Raw genomic sequence first — 18523 nt, 5'->3', positions numbered from 1 at the left:
TCTCCTCCTCTACTCTCTATCTCTCCGACTCTCTCGCTCTCTTTATCACACTTTTTCTCACTTTCTCTCTCTTTCTCTTTTTCTTTTTCTTTCTCTCTGTTCTTTCTCATCTTTTAATCAATAGATTTATTTACTAATTCATTCAGCCATTTATTTATTTACATGAATTAACACTTAAAAGAACAATAAACCGCGTGGTGTCCTTCATGTAAACACAGGCCTAGGTACCTATACAGAAATCGTGTAGGATTGCCATCCAAAGTGAGAATTGTGCTTGAGTTCGATTATCTGGGTTTCCTGTTTCGATTTTTGGACGAAACAGGGTTGTTTTATTGTATATAGCAAGGCTAGCTTTGTGCGACTAACGGCGGAATACTCATGAACCCTCAATTAGGTTCTTTTTCGGGTAAAGGGTGATGGAGGGCCCTTACTTTGCGAGTAATAAGTGAATGTGTGTAAATAAGAAAGAATGTATTTACGAGTGATTTTGTGAATGGGTTTGGATTTGGGAACAAACTGAGTCGGGACCTGAAATGACCTAGTTGAAAGCCATTGGAGGCTGACCTAGGTGGCTGAACGGATAAGGCCGAGGTCTGACTCCCGACTAAAATCACCCGGGGTAGGTGATTCTCGAGGCCTATGAATAATTTATTATGTATTACAAAAGCTTGAACTGCCGGTGCACTGCTAGGAGTTATAGGCTCAACTCGTACATGTGTAATCATCACTAACCTAAAAGAAACATATAATATATAACTCCTATTTATACATCTTATATAAGTTTTACAAAAATTAATATTCCGTTTATCCAATTTCGCCTAAACTGCTGCTGTTGCAGAATAAGAAAATCGTTTTATACAATTTAATTTTTTAGACATTTCGGCACTTCTTTCTCAACGTAACTCAGAAAGACGCAGCTTTCAAATCAGCTAGTTTTAAATTTAATAAATTTTCAAGTTCGTGTTCATTTTTCGTCCTGTTTGAACGTTGTGTAGTAGTTTCATCCTTGTCTTTATTATTGAGAGTTCCTGACTATATTCTGGAAGGTGAATCGCGTAGGTTGATTTTCCGTCATTGTCCCTAAACTTTACATGTCTTTACATGTTCTTTCTAACTGTCTTTTATTTTTGGATCTGCCTGAATAAGGAATTCGCATATTTAGCGTATATTTCAGTTTTGTCAAGAGGGTCGGTTTTATCAGTAGTTTTCCGACTGCATTCGTGGCCTTCATTGCTTTTTTATTTCCTAATTTGTTAATTAGATTTCATAGGTTCTACATTTCTTTCCGTATATACGTATTTAGTGTCTATTTTGTGTGTGTGCGTTGTGTTCGTTATTTTGTAATCGTGTTTGTGTTGTAGTTGTTATTGTTTCGTTTTCGTATTTGCCTTTAGCCAGTACGAGGTACTGTTTTTAGTCGATCTGACACATATTTTAGTGCTACCATAAAATGTCGTAATCAGTTTTAGTGATTGTTCAGCTCGGGAAATTTATACATGTTGACGTCTACTATAGTAAGAAAGCCATTGACGCGTTTGTGTGTGTGTGTGTGTGTGTGTGTTTTGTAATAGAAAGTTAGGTGAAATATTTCCCTTCAAAATTTTGTAAAAATACTTCTGCGAGTATGCCCAAAGTTGTCTTCTGTGTCTGAATATTTGTTGACCTTGTGTTAACGTTCACACGATTCAACTTTTGCTGTTAAAGGTGATCAAATAAAGTTGAATGAAATCTGTCGTGGGAACCTTCGAGTCAACAAAATTGACGACAAACCGTTCAGTTGTTCGTTTTTTCGTTCAAGTCATGAATCATTCTTTAAAGTTAAACCAAAATTGAAAAATGTAAACAACTCAATTGGCTGATTCTGTTCAACTTTTATACTGCGTGTTTTGCTTTTGTTTGCTTTGGTTAATAAAACAGCAAAAAATAAATGAGCCAAAAGTGGATTTGAAGTGTGATGCTTAAATTAGTAGAATTTTATTTTAAGCTTTACTCCCTTTATAATTAAAGGTACCGCCAACAACCGAAAAAACCTTGACCTTATCTACGACTGGTGCAAAAAGTAGATGACAAGACTGAATAAAAATATACTCAGTATATGTTTACACTGAAAAAAGTTTTGCCCTCCACTGTCCATCAACAGCAATGAGATACTGACTTCCATTCAAATCAAATACTTAGACAGCAGATTGACATGAACAAGACTTAAGAGATAACAACTCAACAGAAGACTTTGACATATTCAAAGATTTCATGGACTAAAAATTAAACATTTTACTCGTCCACTTGGAACATACGGAGTGAAACTTTGGGGTTCTCCTAATCATTCTAGATGATAATCTTTTTTTTTTGGATTTTGGATACCAGGGACTGGAGGAGTTCCCTCCTGAGCACTGCAGCTGAGCTGTACAGCTTATTGTACTTTATCCCCGGCTCCATATTTTGGGGGAGGGCTCGCAACACAAATGTGAACTTGAGCCCCCGTTGTACCGGTGTTCTTCCATCGAAGAAACTCATTTTTGAAGGGGGTTGGGACCAAATTCAGGGTCGCTGAGATCCGATCCCGCCCCTTCCATTGATGAGTGCCGTGTCAATTTCTTTCAATTGCGGCCACCGGTCCCCTTAGGCGTCAGAAAAGTCCAGAGGCGACGGTGGGGATCGAACCCACGACCGCGGGATCTACTAGCCGAGAGTCTGACGCCTTAACCACTCGGCTACCGCGGCCCCCCTTGAGTGTCCAAAGGTCCACACTACGTCATCCATCATCCATAACGACCTCAACATTCCTTTTGCCCACGAACCGATCGTTCCCGCTTCCCATAGTTTCACACCCAACCTCTCGTTCCACCCTAACCAAACTGCTCGACCCATCTCTTCACATTCCCAACCCTAGAACCCCCCAGGTCGCCTTAATCAAAATCACCTTGATGCCTTATCTTTCACACTGGTGTGACCGTTTGGAAAAACGTTTTGTGATAGTATTTGTAATATGAACTTGTTTAGGGTACAAATAAAAGTTTAAAATTTTTTTGCATCATTAAGGCAAGGCGCCTGCCTTTGTCTTGGATTACTGCGCAATGCTCTATAATGTTTTTAGCATAAACATTGTTGAAATGTATGATAACTGTAATGAATTAGTTTGCTAAAACTTTTCTAATTTTATCATAAGTATTACCACTTTTTCAATCCCGTCTTATATATATTGACTTATATATATAAAAAAATACAGACTAGAGAGAAAATGCATTAGTTCAATTGTCACAGACACTATAAACACAATAAAAGATTTTTGCAATAATAAATATTATGTCAAGAAATTAATCTGTTGTAATGCTATGGTGATGTGATGTCTTTCGCTCAAAAGATGCCAACATTTACGATTTATGCGCGCCGCTGTATAAATAAATAGAGAAATTGGGTTGAATTCTATCGAAAAAGAAATGGGAAAGCCGGACTTGCTATTGCTGATTAAAATACAATAAAATCTTTAATAGTTTTCAAATCAAAAATGGATCATTTTGTGAGGGAATTTGCGAAGAAAAACCTGTTTAAACTTTCCACATAATTTGAATAGAAGTTGAATCATGAGGACGCGATTGTTGTCATATTTATCTGCCACGTTTTGCGCGAGTTCGACCTGTATTTTCAGATAAACAACTTCCGCTTGTGCGCTTGTGGCCCTTGCGATTTATTTTTGACCTGGTTTTCTTAATTTCATCATATTCTGTGTTTATAGGGTTTTATCGCAAAATTGCAGCCTTAATTTCATTCATGCTAAGAAATTGTGTAAACTTCTTTGTGGGAACCCTGGAAGCTGACGTGTATGGCTGAGAATATATATATTTTTCAAAAATTTTCATTTTTCCCCTAGCAGTTGCTGTGATTCTAAAGTCTAAAAACAACGCTATCAATTTAAATTTAATTTTGTTTTTCAGCATCACACATTAAAAACGCCCTATTTTAAAGCAGTAAGGTGTAACGTACATAATATAACGCCCTTTACCCGAATACACGAGCATTTAATAAATATAAAATAAAATAAACAATTGAAAAAATAAGGAAATGACAACTCAAACTGAAAAATTAGTTTAAACAAAAAGCACATACAAAAGTGGAAAATAATAAAAATTCACATGTTAATGAAACTAGATGTAATTGACGAATAGTTTTTAAATTAATAGTTTCCATGATCAAAGAACGAAAATCTAAAGGCATGAATCAGTCAAAAAAATCTGAACAAACCGAATTTACAGAAGTCATTTAGTCGGGGCAGCTAGAGAGCGTAATTCTTATGAATAATCGAGATTATCGGCTGATTATTAGGAATAATAAGACGTTTAAGTAACTTAAGAAGGAGAATTTATACTTTTATATTTAGAAGTTTTTGAAATGATAAAATATCAAAATTTTATTAGAACAGTACTGTCATAATTGTTGATATTTTATGTCCAAAAGTTCAAATTTTCACGTTATTTTCATTCCATAATAAATGTGCGATTTGCCATACATGTTTTGGTTTAAGTAAATTTCTTCTTACTTCGGAAAGTTGTTTTTATGTTTATATAAACTTTATAACGAATTATGCTCGTGTTCGTTTTTTCATGAAATGTTACGATGGGATCTTAATAACATGAACGCTTCCTGGTTCAAAAGTCGGTGGTGTGGGCGTTGAAATTAATAGAAAAATTTGGTTTAAAGTAACCCAGTAGATCCTAGACAAGTACTCCATTCCGGTTTTCAATTCAACACTTTTAAAAGATTTTTAAATTTTACATGTTAACTAAATTGTGTATGTGAAATATTGTCATGTTTTGATGATCTATCGTCATTCTGTGGGTCGTTGAACTTCATAAATCGTGAAATGTCTTAAATTTTACATGGTTAAATTTGCAGTTTGGTCTATTTAATCTCTCTGATTCTCATTTGAATTTTGCTATGTGCTGTGTTAAATGTCAAAACTCGTCTGATAGTGAAAAAATGGAGGTCAGGAAGATCAAAGTTTACCGGAGCGTTAAGCCACACCTAGACCAAAGTTTGGTTTTCGATCATCTTATATCATTGTTTTTTGCATAACACTGGGTTGAATGTCAAAACATGTTTGAAGGGCCTAGAACATCGAGGAGAGGAAGATCATGATCTGGACAACATGGTAAATACAGCATACTCGTCCCATAGTTTAGTCGTTTTCGATCCTCTTGGTTTGACTAATGTAGTTGTTTTAGTATTTTTATGTGCAATCTGCTGAGATGAATACTCAAAATTGCAATTTTCAGGTTCAAGGGTGAGTGGTGCTTGATAAGACTCGTCAAGTACGTACCGATACCTGTCCACTAATAATTCAAATAAAAGCTACTACTAGGTTTTTGCGAGGTCCCTTTTTCTTTTCTAACGGCCGAGGTATCTGCAGAGAAAATTGCAGGAAGATTAGAAAGGGGATCGGGTCATAGGTTGCAAGTCAGGGGCTACCGGTCCGCATAGGTTATGTCACGAAGTGAACGTGTGAGAAATTGACAGCTTCAAACTCGGTTAATTATGTAATGGTACGTTGACATAATTGGGCAATTGACGAAAAAGAGCTCTTCTGCAGAAATGCAGTAATACAAGTTGGAAAGGGGATAATCTCGGAGCGCGTACTTCTTCCTTTCGGAACATGACGTTCCTATACCTCAATTTAGCTTACTGGTTGTGATAAATCCCCCATCAACGCAATCCCGTACGAATACGCGGTAGAACCTTCAGAATTGTTTCTCTGTAATATAGAAAGCATATAAAACGGAAGTTAGTCAACATATAGATAATACAACTTGAATATATGTATTATGTGTTAAAATCCGACTTTATTATTAAAATGTTTTAAAAAATGAATCCCTCTGTTGCAATGTTTTGCGGATTAAAACCGATATTTCCGTCCGTCTGATTGCTTTAAAGTTTTCCCACGGGGACGGCGAGAGTGAAAGCAGTGCCGTTCGAATGTTCGAGGATGTGCCAACTCGTGCTCCCACTAAAGCCCGTCGAGGCCTTGAAACGTTCACCAAATTAATAAGTTAATGCGATACAATAAAGTTTTAAAAGTGACTATATGAAAATTTATGATAATGCCATACAGTAATAGGTCACATGCTCCACGTCCACCTGCTGTTTGGGTATTAAAAACTAGAGGGCAGAAAACTTTTTTAAAAAAATAACAAATTATTCTCAAATAAAATTCTAGTGGCAATCCTGGAATCCGAAGCGGGAGCTAGTGATGTATCAAATGCAACCATTCGTCTTTTCAATGTCTAAAAGTAGCAGGTCACATGCTTTACGTCCATCAGTTCATTTGATGTCGTCAACCGGACCCTTTACAACTTTTTTTTCAATTTACTCATTGATTAAAGGTCTAAAAATAATGCTGGGATTCGAACCCAGAACTCCTGAGGAGTCAAGTCTTTCGTCTATTCCATCCCTTTCAGTAGCATAGGTAGACCTCTTTTCATATATTCTGGTCAATTTACTTATCCATTAATTTGATAAAACATTACTGGGATTCGAACATAGAACTGCTAAATTGGGGTATCTTGTATTCTATGTCTAATAGTAGCCGGTCATATGCGTCATGTCCATCTGTTTACACGCTGGGTTTCGTTAACCAAACCCTTTACATTTTTTTCAATTTACTCATTATTAAATGTCTAAAAACAATCCTGGGATTCGAACCCAGAACTCCTGAGGAGCCAAGTCTTTTGCCTATTCCATCTCTTACAGTAGCAGTTCATATGCTTTACGTCCATCTGTTCATTTTATGTCGTCAACCAGACCCTTTACAACCTTTTTTTTCAATTTACTCATTTATTAAATGTCTACAAACAATCCTGGGATTCGAACCCAGAACTCCTGAGGAGCCAAGTCTTTTGTCTATTCCATCTCTTACAGTAGCAGGTCATATGCTTCACACCCATCTATTTACAGGTTTCGTTAACTAGACCACTTTTCATATATTCTGGTCAGTTTACTTATCTATTAATTTGATAAAACAATACTGGGATGCGAACATAGAACTGCTAAATTAAGGTATCCTGTATTCTATGTCTAATAGTAGCAGGTCATATGCTTCATATTCAACTGCTGTTTACACGCTGGGTTTCGTTAACTAGACCATTTTACATTTCTTTTTGCCAATTTACTAACCTTGAATACAATACTCAGAACTGCTGACGTTGCAAATATTATCATTACAGTTCCATATCTTACAGGAGCAGATCGTATACTTTATTTCTATCTGTCTAACGTTGGGTGTCGTTAACCATACCGCAGTACTTTTTTCAATTTACACATTTGTTAAATCAATAAATCAATGCTGACAAAACAGTCATGTCTTATGATTTAGTCCTTCTAACTGCACGAGCGATAGACAGGTTTTATTGATAGTTGGAATTATTTCATTTTTCATTTCGGTAATATGCAAATTTATTTATTTCGCAGTGGGCAATTCTCATGTAACTTTCATTTCGATCATAGGTGATGAACTCTCGCCACACATCATGACGGTTGAAGGCGTGCATCAATCTAATCGAATTTCCCAGATTAATCTTATTTTATTTGAAACTCATTGCGCAGTTATCAATTGGTGTTAGATATAATTCATTGTGTAATGTAATTAAGCATTTTATTAATAGTAACTAAGCGGTTAACACATGGGCACCTGCTTTTGGGCCAAAGCCCAAGCAGGTGCCCCTTATGCAGAGAAAGGTTGCTCGATGTGTCCCTCATAATAGAGGCGTGTCATGCCTTGGCTCCATACAGAGAGCGTGTAGGTATGCCGCCGAACTTGCGAAGAGTTCTCGAACACGGTAGCGAGTTTCAGAGTCCCCTGTTCCGCTTTTTAGGGGAAATTGGGTTTTTTTTTATTGTATATAGTATGTCTTATGTGTTGTGTGTCTATATGTTTTGTCTGAGTGCATGTATTTATTAGCGTGAATGGCGAGGGGTGAGGGTGAAATATAACACCATCATCGCCCCTCGAACGTTGAGAGCGTATGAGTCGGGGTCGATGGCGGAATATTTATAAAAGTACTCCATCGACCCAAATCTAGGTTAGTTTGAGTATAGGTCGTGGAGGAATATCAAGTACTCCACGAATGAGTGTACTGTATGGATGTATTTATGTGTATGAATGTATTTATTTGTATGAATGTATTGTTTGAAAGGGTTAATAGAATATAGACATAGTTGGGGGCTGAAATGACCTAGATGTCGGAAGCCCCAGTCAAAAAAAAAAAAAAATAGTAACTAAGAAGTGTTTTCTTTAATAATTTTACTAAATATAATTAATGCTGCCTTTATTTGATTTTTGATTTAGTTACAAAATTTAATTAAGTTTACGTGATCCGTTGAAATTTTGTATTTGGTAAAATAACGCCCTTGATGGCATAAGAATGATCGGTACAGTCCCAAAGACATTGCAACCATTATGGGACATGAACTAAATAATTTTTCCGAATATTTAATATTTTTGAAACTATATTGAGGAACGTATGAACCCGTCTACATGCCCTGGGTTTTCTATAAAGAATAATTTGCATATTTCACCTCAGCAAGGTCGAAGAAACTGTTCATTCTTTCAACCATGACATCTACTATTCGAATATTTAGGGAAATATATTCAAGACGTCAAACTATCATTACCTTGTAGTCATGTAAGAGGGGATAAAAATAATTAAATTAATAGTTAATTTAACAACAACACTAAGTTATACGAATTAATAAGAAGTTCGTTAGGTTATATGTGATATCCAATAAAATAAAAATCGATTCAACCAGGTTGAGTGACGAGTGACTATGATTCTAGTTTATAATTTACAATCAAATTTATATGATGTAATCAGGATTGTTTTATAGCTCTTGTGAAAAAGTGAAATTGTGTTTTTAAAGATTTATCAACTACAAACAAACGCGGTGTTTAAAATTTTGTCGATTCGACACAGTCGGCATACAGCTATTAAAAGCTCGTAAAGTGCCTCGGTTAGAATTGCAATTCAATTGCAAATCGAGTAGAAACCCTTTCGCGAACATTTCGCTTTTGTTCCGGGTTATGGAGCTCATTATATGACATCGAAATCCCATTGGGACCAATTTCGCAATGAGAAACACCGAGGAAAATCTGTGAAAACAATTAAAGAAAGCAATTTATCCTGATGTGAGACAACGTATTTTAATCGAAAAAACCCGACAATGAGATAATTCTTGATGTAGTGTAGAGTGAAGCGGAGAACAATATTAATCGCTTGTTGGGAGGTTTTCATCGAGGGAAAATTCCCAATAAGCATTAGGATCAACGCTCTCAAATTGCAACCAAGATTCTTCCCGGACTCCTGGCAGGACACTGCGGCATAAGAAGAAAGACATGCAACATATAGAAGACAGAAGAAACACTGTGTAGGAATTGCCAGGAAGAAGAGGAGAACGAAGAACACATTTTATGTTTTTATGAAACTCTATGCAGGTACGGATCTTGCAATTCGTAAAGGAAAAGCTGCTGGCAAAATCCTACACTAAGGTGCCGCTCGCAAGGCTATGGAGGCTGATTAAAAATTAAAAATGGCCAGTGAGTTATAAAAAAATGGCCAGCAATAGATCTGCTCAGGTCGAGGTGCAGAAGACCTTGTGGCCGCCACTTTTAACACTATCATTTAAATCACTTCGACGATTTAAAACAAAAAAATGTTTCCGCGTGTAAATTATTCACAATATTTCCATAGATCGAGGTTATATTATAGTTAATGCTGTCTACGATTTTGCCATGAATTCTGCCATCCAGGACCATTCAGATGCAAATTCCCCGTAATAAACGAATAAAATGTACGGCAAAAGATCCGTTCAACATATTTATAAGTGAATCGCCAAGAAAGTCTTTGGAGTGTCATCACAACAGTACACTCGCAGTGAAAATGTACAAACACCACGGCAGGCCCATCTCCGAAAACGGCGCATCGGGGTCCGCCTTGTCTCACTTTCGCCGGGTATTACAAAGGCATTAATATCCGTCTATGCCGTTTCTATTAACATGTTAAAGGAAGCCGGGTCATTTTCTTTTATTTTCTTTTTTTTATTATTGAAACAGATCCATTGTACACGGTTGAGTCGTGACCCGAAGATGAAAGAAAATAGACCACGGTCTGGACCATGGATGTTTTTCTGTTTACTTTCAACTTTTTTCCGCTGTTTATACTCGAGAGGTGAAAAGGTTGAGGCTAAAGGGGAAAAATATCATTTTCTGGTTTGAGCAACAGACAGCTCGTGATGCAAGGAACGCTTATGAATCCTAAGTGATTTTTATAAACCCAGACGAGTTAATTCTGTCTGTAATTGATTTCTTGTTACTTAATTTATTTTTATCTTAAAACCAGTAAAACCTTTGAATTTATGACTTCTGTTCAATCAATTGTGACAATCAAAAAGAATTGTTGATTTTATTCTGATAACAAAACAATTCGCCTAAACACTAATATGGATTTAAATCGTGCAAATCTGCAGAATATGTACTTTTTGAGGCTTCTGATTTCATATCAAAAGATTTTGACAATAAAAATAAAGTCATAGGACTTTTCTTGGATATCTCAAAGAGGTTTGAATCTGTAGATCTTGCAGTATTGCTTGAAAACATTTCAATGTTGGTATCAAAGGATCAGTTTATAATTTCATTAAATCTTATTTCTTGAATAGGACGCAAAAGCAAAAATAAGCCAAACTTTTAGCAATCCACAGCAGTGGTGTTCCCAAGGAAGTGTTTTAGGGCCTGTGCTATTTTTAATTTACATTAATGATTTTAAGCTAAAACTTTCTGGTAAAATATTGGGATTCGCTGACGATAGAGCTATACTTTTTTCAGACAAAAATTTTGATGTTATAATAAAATATGTTAATGGGGAAATAACAGTAGTTAAAAATGGTTACATAGTAATTTCCTACTTTTAAATACACTTAAAACTAAAAATCATTAAATTTAGCCTCTCAAATCAAAACGACATAAATGAATATAGTATCACATTCTTGGGTAAATACATTTAACTGTAAATGCTTGATTATACCCTTTTCCAAACAAGTAAAATATTTGGGAATAAGTTTTGATATTAAATGTGTAGTGATTAGTGAACGTTAATCGTTATTTATTTAGAAATCGTGAGGTGCGGTCTGGTGTAATGTAGGTTTCAGAAAAACATTTTCTTTATCGTGCCAACGTTTCGATCTTTATTGAGATCATCTTCAGGGCTCAAAGTGTTTGTCTTCTGTGTAATTCTGCCATTCTTGCGTGTCGTGCGGGCACTCTCGACACGACACGCAAGAATGGCACAATTACACAGAAGACAAACTCTTTGAGCTCTGAAGATGATCTCAACAAAGATCGAAACGTTGGCACGATAAAGAAAATGTATTTCTGAAACCTACATCACACCAGACCGCACCTCACGATTTCCAAATAAATTTTGATATTAAATTTAACTTTAAGTTTCATATTGATGATTTGGTAAAAAAGTTTAGAAAATTATTTTATAAATTTAAAATTTTAAGAAATATTTTTCAGACAGATTTAAGAAGTGTGTTTATTTTGCATTTACTCAATCCCTGATAACATGTGAGATCCTAGTTAGGAGAGATACTACAAAATTTAAAATTTCTACAATAATTCTTGCTCAAAATTCTATAATAAAAATGTTGCAAAATAAACATAATGGGTACAACTCAAAACAACTTTATATTGATTTTAAAGTGTTAAAAGTCAAACGATTATTTTTTATGTATTCATGTCTTCGTATTTATAAGCATAAACCTATTATGAACTTCAATTACATTGCAAGAACAAATGCGTTAATCCGATTTATTGTACCTAAAGTAAACACTTCCGTGCATAAAACCAATACGTATGTTGTAGCATTAAGGTTCATATAACAAAGTAAACAAAGTTGATATAAATTCCTTTTACTCTTACGATTTGATTTTTTTAAACATTTTATAACTAAATAAGAGACATTTTTATATGTAATATACTAATAATATAATTATTTAAAACATTACATAAAATGACGATAGTTAAATAAATTGAACACTGCAACTACTAATTTGTACTAATCTATTTTTTTTTCATTTTTTTAATGCATAGAACTATTTGTGAGCTCAAAACTCCTGCTCTTAAGCACAAGTTAAACTTACTGAGAGCAGGCTGTTCATTTTACATTATTTTGTTCTACGTTATCATTTTTCAATTAATTTTTATAAATGAAAATATTAAATTTGACCCAATTTCACTAGATCTTGAGCTTTTTAGCTTATTTCTTATTGCTTGAAACATAGTCTGGACGGTACAGTTATTAAAATAATATTAAATTAACACATAGTAAAATACAAAAGAATAATTATGAAAAAAATGCTAAAATTTTAAATATTATACTAATTAAGTAAATAAATTAACTTATTAAAAACATAGATGAAAAAATCAGTTGTTCAATTAAATTGTCTTAAATTTATTCCAAACTTATTTTATAAGAAAAAACATATTTATTTGTATCACTTACCTTTTAAAAAACGATAAAATAGAAGTGATTTTAAAAAGGCCGATTACAAAAATTATTGGTATATATTATTTTTTTGATATTCATCATAAATTTATATGTATATTTTATCATAATTTATTTTAATACGATTCGAACGAAATATAACTTCACTAACAGCTCACCGTGGCCACTTCATATGTCGCCGAGAATCGAATCCTCATTACACGACATTTGAAAAATGGCAAAAAAGGAGGGAAAATTCGAAAGTTTGTAGGTTGAGATGGGGAGTTGGTCCTAGTGGCTCGAAGTCGCGATAGCTCAAGGGGTAGAGCAGCGGCGTTATTAGCCGAAAGAAGGGGGTTCGAATCCCGCTCGTGGCACTAGCTTTTTTCATTTCAACCAAAACCTTACGTAAAAAGATTAATTAATTGAAAGAAGTTTGGACATTAGATCACGAAATATAATGGATTATCATTTTTCTCAAAGTAACCGCACAAATAAATACGAGTCTCAAATATAAATACGACAGTTCTGGATATTCCTCCATCGATTAACCCTAGTTTATTAGAAATCTAATTTAAATGGGGGTACTTTTATTCCGTCTTTGACCCTGAAAACACCCTGCTAGAGAGGCGATGTATTTCACCTTCAACCCTCAAACAGATACACATACAATAAAAAAAAACACGTCCTCCCAAAAGCGGAATAGGGAACTTGTACCCGAGAACCGTTCTTAAATTCGGCGGCGTGCCTACACGCTCGCTGTAAGGAGCGAAGGAATGAGAAAATTCTATTATGTAGGACCATCGAGCAACTTTCTCGTTAGAAAAAAAACATGTAATCACATTTTTAAATTATTATCTGCAATCTGCAATTAGTAATGAATGAACCTCAAATGGTAAACTCATCTCGTAAAATAAACATCATTGTACAATACGATCAAAATTTTTATATACTCTTGCTTTCTTTTTACGAAATTGGACAAACGACCCTATTATTACATATTTGCTTATCTTCTTTCTTCTTGTGTCTTTTTTCTATACTGAATTAACACATAACCCTCAATGCAAAGCAAGGGGATGCTATCTCGTTTGAAAACATCCAAATTCTTTTTGTTTATTTTCATAATATTGGACAAAAGACCCTATTCTTACAGATTTGATTGTCTTCTAGGTGCCATTTTTTCTACTATGAATAACAAATAAACATCCAATGGTAAAGCAAAGGTATCCACACTTGATATAGTCAAAACGTGTAGCTTCCTCTTTTTTTATTATGTAGTGAAAAACAAATTATAAAATTATTTTGACATATTTTGTTTTCTTCCTCTGTCATTTTTTTTACAATATATACAACTTGACAGTTTTTTATATTTTTTTTAATATTATATCTCAGTTGAAAATCACATATAGAAAAAAAATACAAAGTAAGAAGTCTTTTCCTTTTGCCACCATATAATTTAATTACAGGTCTAATGTTTCAATTGGGCAATATGACGATTTTGAATTAAAGTAATAAAATTATTTTAAATTATAATTAATACATTTCAATGGTCAATTTAGTACATTTTGAGATATTATACTGCGTCTAAAAAAAAAATTGCAGATAAATTTAAACGGTTTTAAGAGGAGATGTTAAAAAATTTTATATACTTTAGTTCTATTTTTTCTTTATTTGGCTTTCTACGTCTGTACGACAGTTTCACCCTTCATAGAACGTTTATGAGATTTTCATGATAAACTCCATCCCATTAAAATAAATTTTGATAAAATGATGAATTATGATGAATATCAAAAAATAATACGTACCAATAATTTAATAACAATAATTTTTGTAAGCGGCGTTTTTAAAATTACTTCTATTTTATCGTTGTTTTATAACGTAAATGATACAAATAAATATATTTTTTAATATAAAATATAGTTAAATTTAAGGCAATTTAATTGAAAAACTGATTATTTTGTCGGTGTTAATAAGTTAAGTTATTTACTTAATTAATAGAATATTTAAAATTTTAGCAATTTCTTCATAATTATTCTTTTGTATTTTACTATGTGTTAATTTAATATTATTTTGATCATTATACCGTCCAGACTATTTTATGCAAGCAATAAATAAATAAGCTAAAAAGGGTGGTTTCTGGTGATTTGAACGGTCGGTCAAAGAGGGGTGCGCGACAAGAGTAGCAAAGGTGCTTGACGTCCTAGGGGCTTACCTTAAGAAATACGCGAATAAATAAGAATCCAGAGATGGGACGGTGGCTCTTCTCGGCTTGCCTCGACGTTTCGGACACTTACTGGAATCACGTCTCGAAATGGACTGAAGATCTACGCGGCGAGGATTCCATTCGAATCGCGAGGATCCCCCACCCGGGCGGCGGCCTCTCACGGTCTCACCACCCTTCATCAAAATTCAACGCGGATGGGGGAGACGGATTTATTTTACCTCCCTCTTATTTTATCAATTCGAAGGAAGTATTTTGTAGCGTTCCGGCTAAGTATATTTGATTTATGTACAATATTGAATCACTATCCAATGCTGTACAAAAAAACAACTAGCTTTGTCTTAATCAATGCTATAGTTTCTATCAAAGCTTCTTCCTCCAAATTCTCTTGTTCTTTTCGACGTTATAAATCCAAATTTTTAAACTGATATCTCTTCTGTGGTGTTAAGCGAATTTTCAATCAAGGACATCCATATGCTATCGGAAATCTGCACCAAACTATCGCATGAACATGTAGAATTTTGTATGTTGAATATAGAAAATAACGATGAAACATACCTTTCTTATTGGATAGATACCTGGTTCTACTTCCGGCCCAGCAATTAAGAAAATTGAATTGTGACATTTCCTTCTTAAGTTCTGTGAGGTGATGCCCCTGTATCTTGGTCTTTTCTAACGAAAACTAACAAAAAATAACGTTTAATAACTCTGATGGTCAGTAAAAGTGAAGATGCAAAAGTAAATAGAGCATGAAATAATTAAACAGATTAACTTTGCTTTAATGATTTCACTAGGACTCGCCAACACACCGAATTGCAGCAGGCCTTTACTATTTGGTAGCCTAATACCATCGATTATTAGTTATCTGATAACTAATTTTATTAAGCTTTCGAGTCTTTTTTTAATAATTTTATTGTACGATGTGCATTAATGTTTTGATAATTACTTTTTAACTAATACAGTAGGTTCATGGAAGGATGAAGAACACCCACTACATGGTGGTTCATAAAGGTAGGAAAAATTCTGTAAATTTTTTTCGTGCACTAAGATTGGAAATGTTATCATAGTCATTACTTTTTAAGTTTAGCGTTATTGTGATGATCCCATGAAAATCTTTTTCCTTTTAGCATCCCTTGGTTACGTATTTAGTTGGTTAAGCGGTCCATGGTTGAGTTTAGATTTAAATCGGGTATGTTCCAGTCTTTGGCGACTGTTAATTGTCCTCTTTCTCATATTCCAAATAGTTCCTGCATATTTCACTGTTTGTATTTTTTTGGTCAATATCGCTGAGGCGGAATACCAGATGGAGCATCCATACAGTGCGGATCGAATCAACAGTAGATTAGTATGACAGTAGAGGTTTTTACGAGTACTCTCGGATTCTTGTTTTCTGTTATATATGGCATATCGGTCGACGTGTTCACTTTGAATCGTTATTGGCGGAAAGAATATTTGTCGTTACACTAGTCTTGATTCAGACGAGTTGATCATAACCCTACAGTTGACTATGCTTCCATTTTGCTGATAACCTTGTGCGTGCTTGCTGCTAAAAGCTATAGATGTTACTGGAGTTATCTGCTGGCTTTGGGTAATAGTGTATAAATAGTCCATGTAGTACAACCAAAAGGCCCCAAGAAGCCTCGCTCAAAACTGATCTAAATATTTCATTGTTTTTAATTGACACATTAAGACCCTTTAGCATCTTAAGGGAGAGGGTCTTAAATTTGATTAGTAGGCTAACACGACAAACCTTCTCGGAGGACCTTTTGAAGCACTGAGAAATATGAAAGAATGCCAATACATTTTCTTATAGTGCATTTCACAAAAATTGAATTTTGACATCGTCGAGGTCTGCGAGGATGTAGATTTTTCGTATCCGGTCCTCCTGGTGCGCCAGTTGAACCAAAATGTATATATGCGTCTGACAGATCAAACCAGCAAGACTCGCGGACCTGAATGTCGAAGACGGCCGAATTTCTAATTAATAAAGTATACCGAGTTGACTTATCTTTAGGGCTACTGCCGCCTGGTTGTTGCCAGTTACCATGAGAAGTTAGGCTTATGAATTTAGTCAGTCTTTCCCTTTACATCGTTCGCGGCACCCGTTTTACTCCGTTTTAGGTTATTCCTTCAAGTTTTATTTCTACTTGTTCGCGACGATGTAAACTAAAGAACGTACTTCTCTCCATGTTCAACGGTTCGATCGATTAAGATCAAGCGAGAACCAGAAGACCACGTCAAGCCAATCCTCAGGCTGGCCAATCGGCAGAACGGCGTCTGGACTCAATAAAGTAGAAAAGTTAAGCCTTGAAATATTATCTTGGTTCTTTGTTTCAACCGCCTTAACGTCTGAAAACATCTTCAGGCAGTAACATTTTTCAAAATGAACAGTTATTGATTAATTAGCTTAATTGAAAGTAACTTCAAAGTGCTAGAATGGTCATTCTGATCTACCTAACCTCGTTGATTTAGTCCTGCCCAGGCATTCATTTATCTAAATACAGAATTAAAACACCATTTTTGGCCCATGAGAACATATTCACATCTCTTCGTGGTTTGGACCTGGATACGGTGTATTGCCTTTTATTCTATACACTTCATGCCTATTTTTATTTTTATGGACTTTACTCTGTTACTCATATATGCGCCCTAAGTTTCCGTTGAACTAAGTTTCGATCTATATCCTTTTCTTTTAAAACTTTTATTTAAGAAATTGACTATCTGCCCTGAGTAAATAATATAATATTTTTGATCCTTGCGCTTATTAATTTGAGTATCCTCGTTCTTATTTATAGTCATCGACGTAATTTTTCGCTTCGTTAATTTTTATTCTACCTGCCTTCACACAAAGTTGTAGGTTGGTCTTTTCCCCCATCAATGGCTAGAATGATCGGACGCTACAGGTTCAGCAAAAACAACGGGTTCGTCACCCTTCACACCTCAAGAAGAAATATCACAATTCTACACTTATCGCCATTTTTTTTTTTTTTCAATTTTTGAGAAGTGTAAGAATGTGAAATAATTTAATCTCATAAAATCATCGAATAACATTAGATTGTCAGTTGTCACCACCGGACAATTTTTAAATTCTTCTTAAAATTAATTAAGGTATTTAGTTCAGATAAAAAAGTTAATGGCACCAGCGGGATTCGAAACCACGATGTTCGGCTAAATACGCCGCTGCTCTACCACTTGAGCTATCGTGACCTCGATCCACTCGGACACCAACTTCCTATCTCAACCCCACCTTTTGAGTTTTCCCTCCTTTTTGCCATTTTTCAAATGTCGTGTAATTGGCATATCTAGCCGAAGATCGTGGGTTCGAATCCCGCTCTTGCCATTGACTTTTTTATCTCAACTAAAAACCTTAATTGATTGTAATATATTAATTGGTCAAGCGGACCACGAAATAAGTGAATTCTTCTTAAATTTCAACCAAAGGACTATGCATCGTTTTATGATCATATTTGTGAGCATAACACCAACGTCGAAGACACTAATAACTCGCCTATTTTGTAAATTATGAAGAAAATATAAAGTTTTGTCGGCCTCGGCGTGCTTTGACGTTATTAAGGGTTCAGTCCTAGGTTTTGTTTTCCTACGTGATCTGGTTATTATGTATTCAAGGTAGTTTCGGTGGCCTTTGAAGTGGAGGTGTATCTTATGATGAAACGTGATTTAGTAACTACTTCATCTTTTTTTTCTTCTTCTTTTTAACGAGGGTTCGCAACAGCAAAGGTTATATCAACCCTGTGGGTGCCGGTGTTTTTGAAAA

General features: G+C 34.8%; 1 protein-coding gene across 1 annotated transcript in view; it reads right to left on the bottom strand.

Annotated features, from left to right (window-relative positions):
• Positions 1-14854, bottom strand: part of LOC106662856 (mucin-3A) — a 97445-nt gene extending 82591 nt beyond the window's left edge. Inside the window, exon 1 of the mRNA XM_014387263.2 lies at positions 14740-14854. The gene's annotated coding sequence lies outside the window, so the exon portion shown is untranslated. The remainder of the gene's footprint in view (positions 1-14739) is intronic.
• Between the last annotated feature and the right edge of the window lie 3669 nt (positions 14855-18523).

Source organism: Cimex lectularius, unplaced genomic scaffold (genome assembly GCF_000648675.2).
Source record: "Cimex lectularius strain Harlan isolate CLEC.00 unplaced genomic scaffold, Clec_2.1 scaffold45, whole genome shotgun sequence".
Taxonomy (NCBI): domain Eukaryota; kingdom Metazoa; phylum Arthropoda; class Insecta; order Hemiptera; family Cimicidae; genus Cimex; species Cimex lectularius.
Note: the sequence above shows the minus strand (reverse complement) of the source record. Positions and strands in the feature narration are given on the sequence as shown.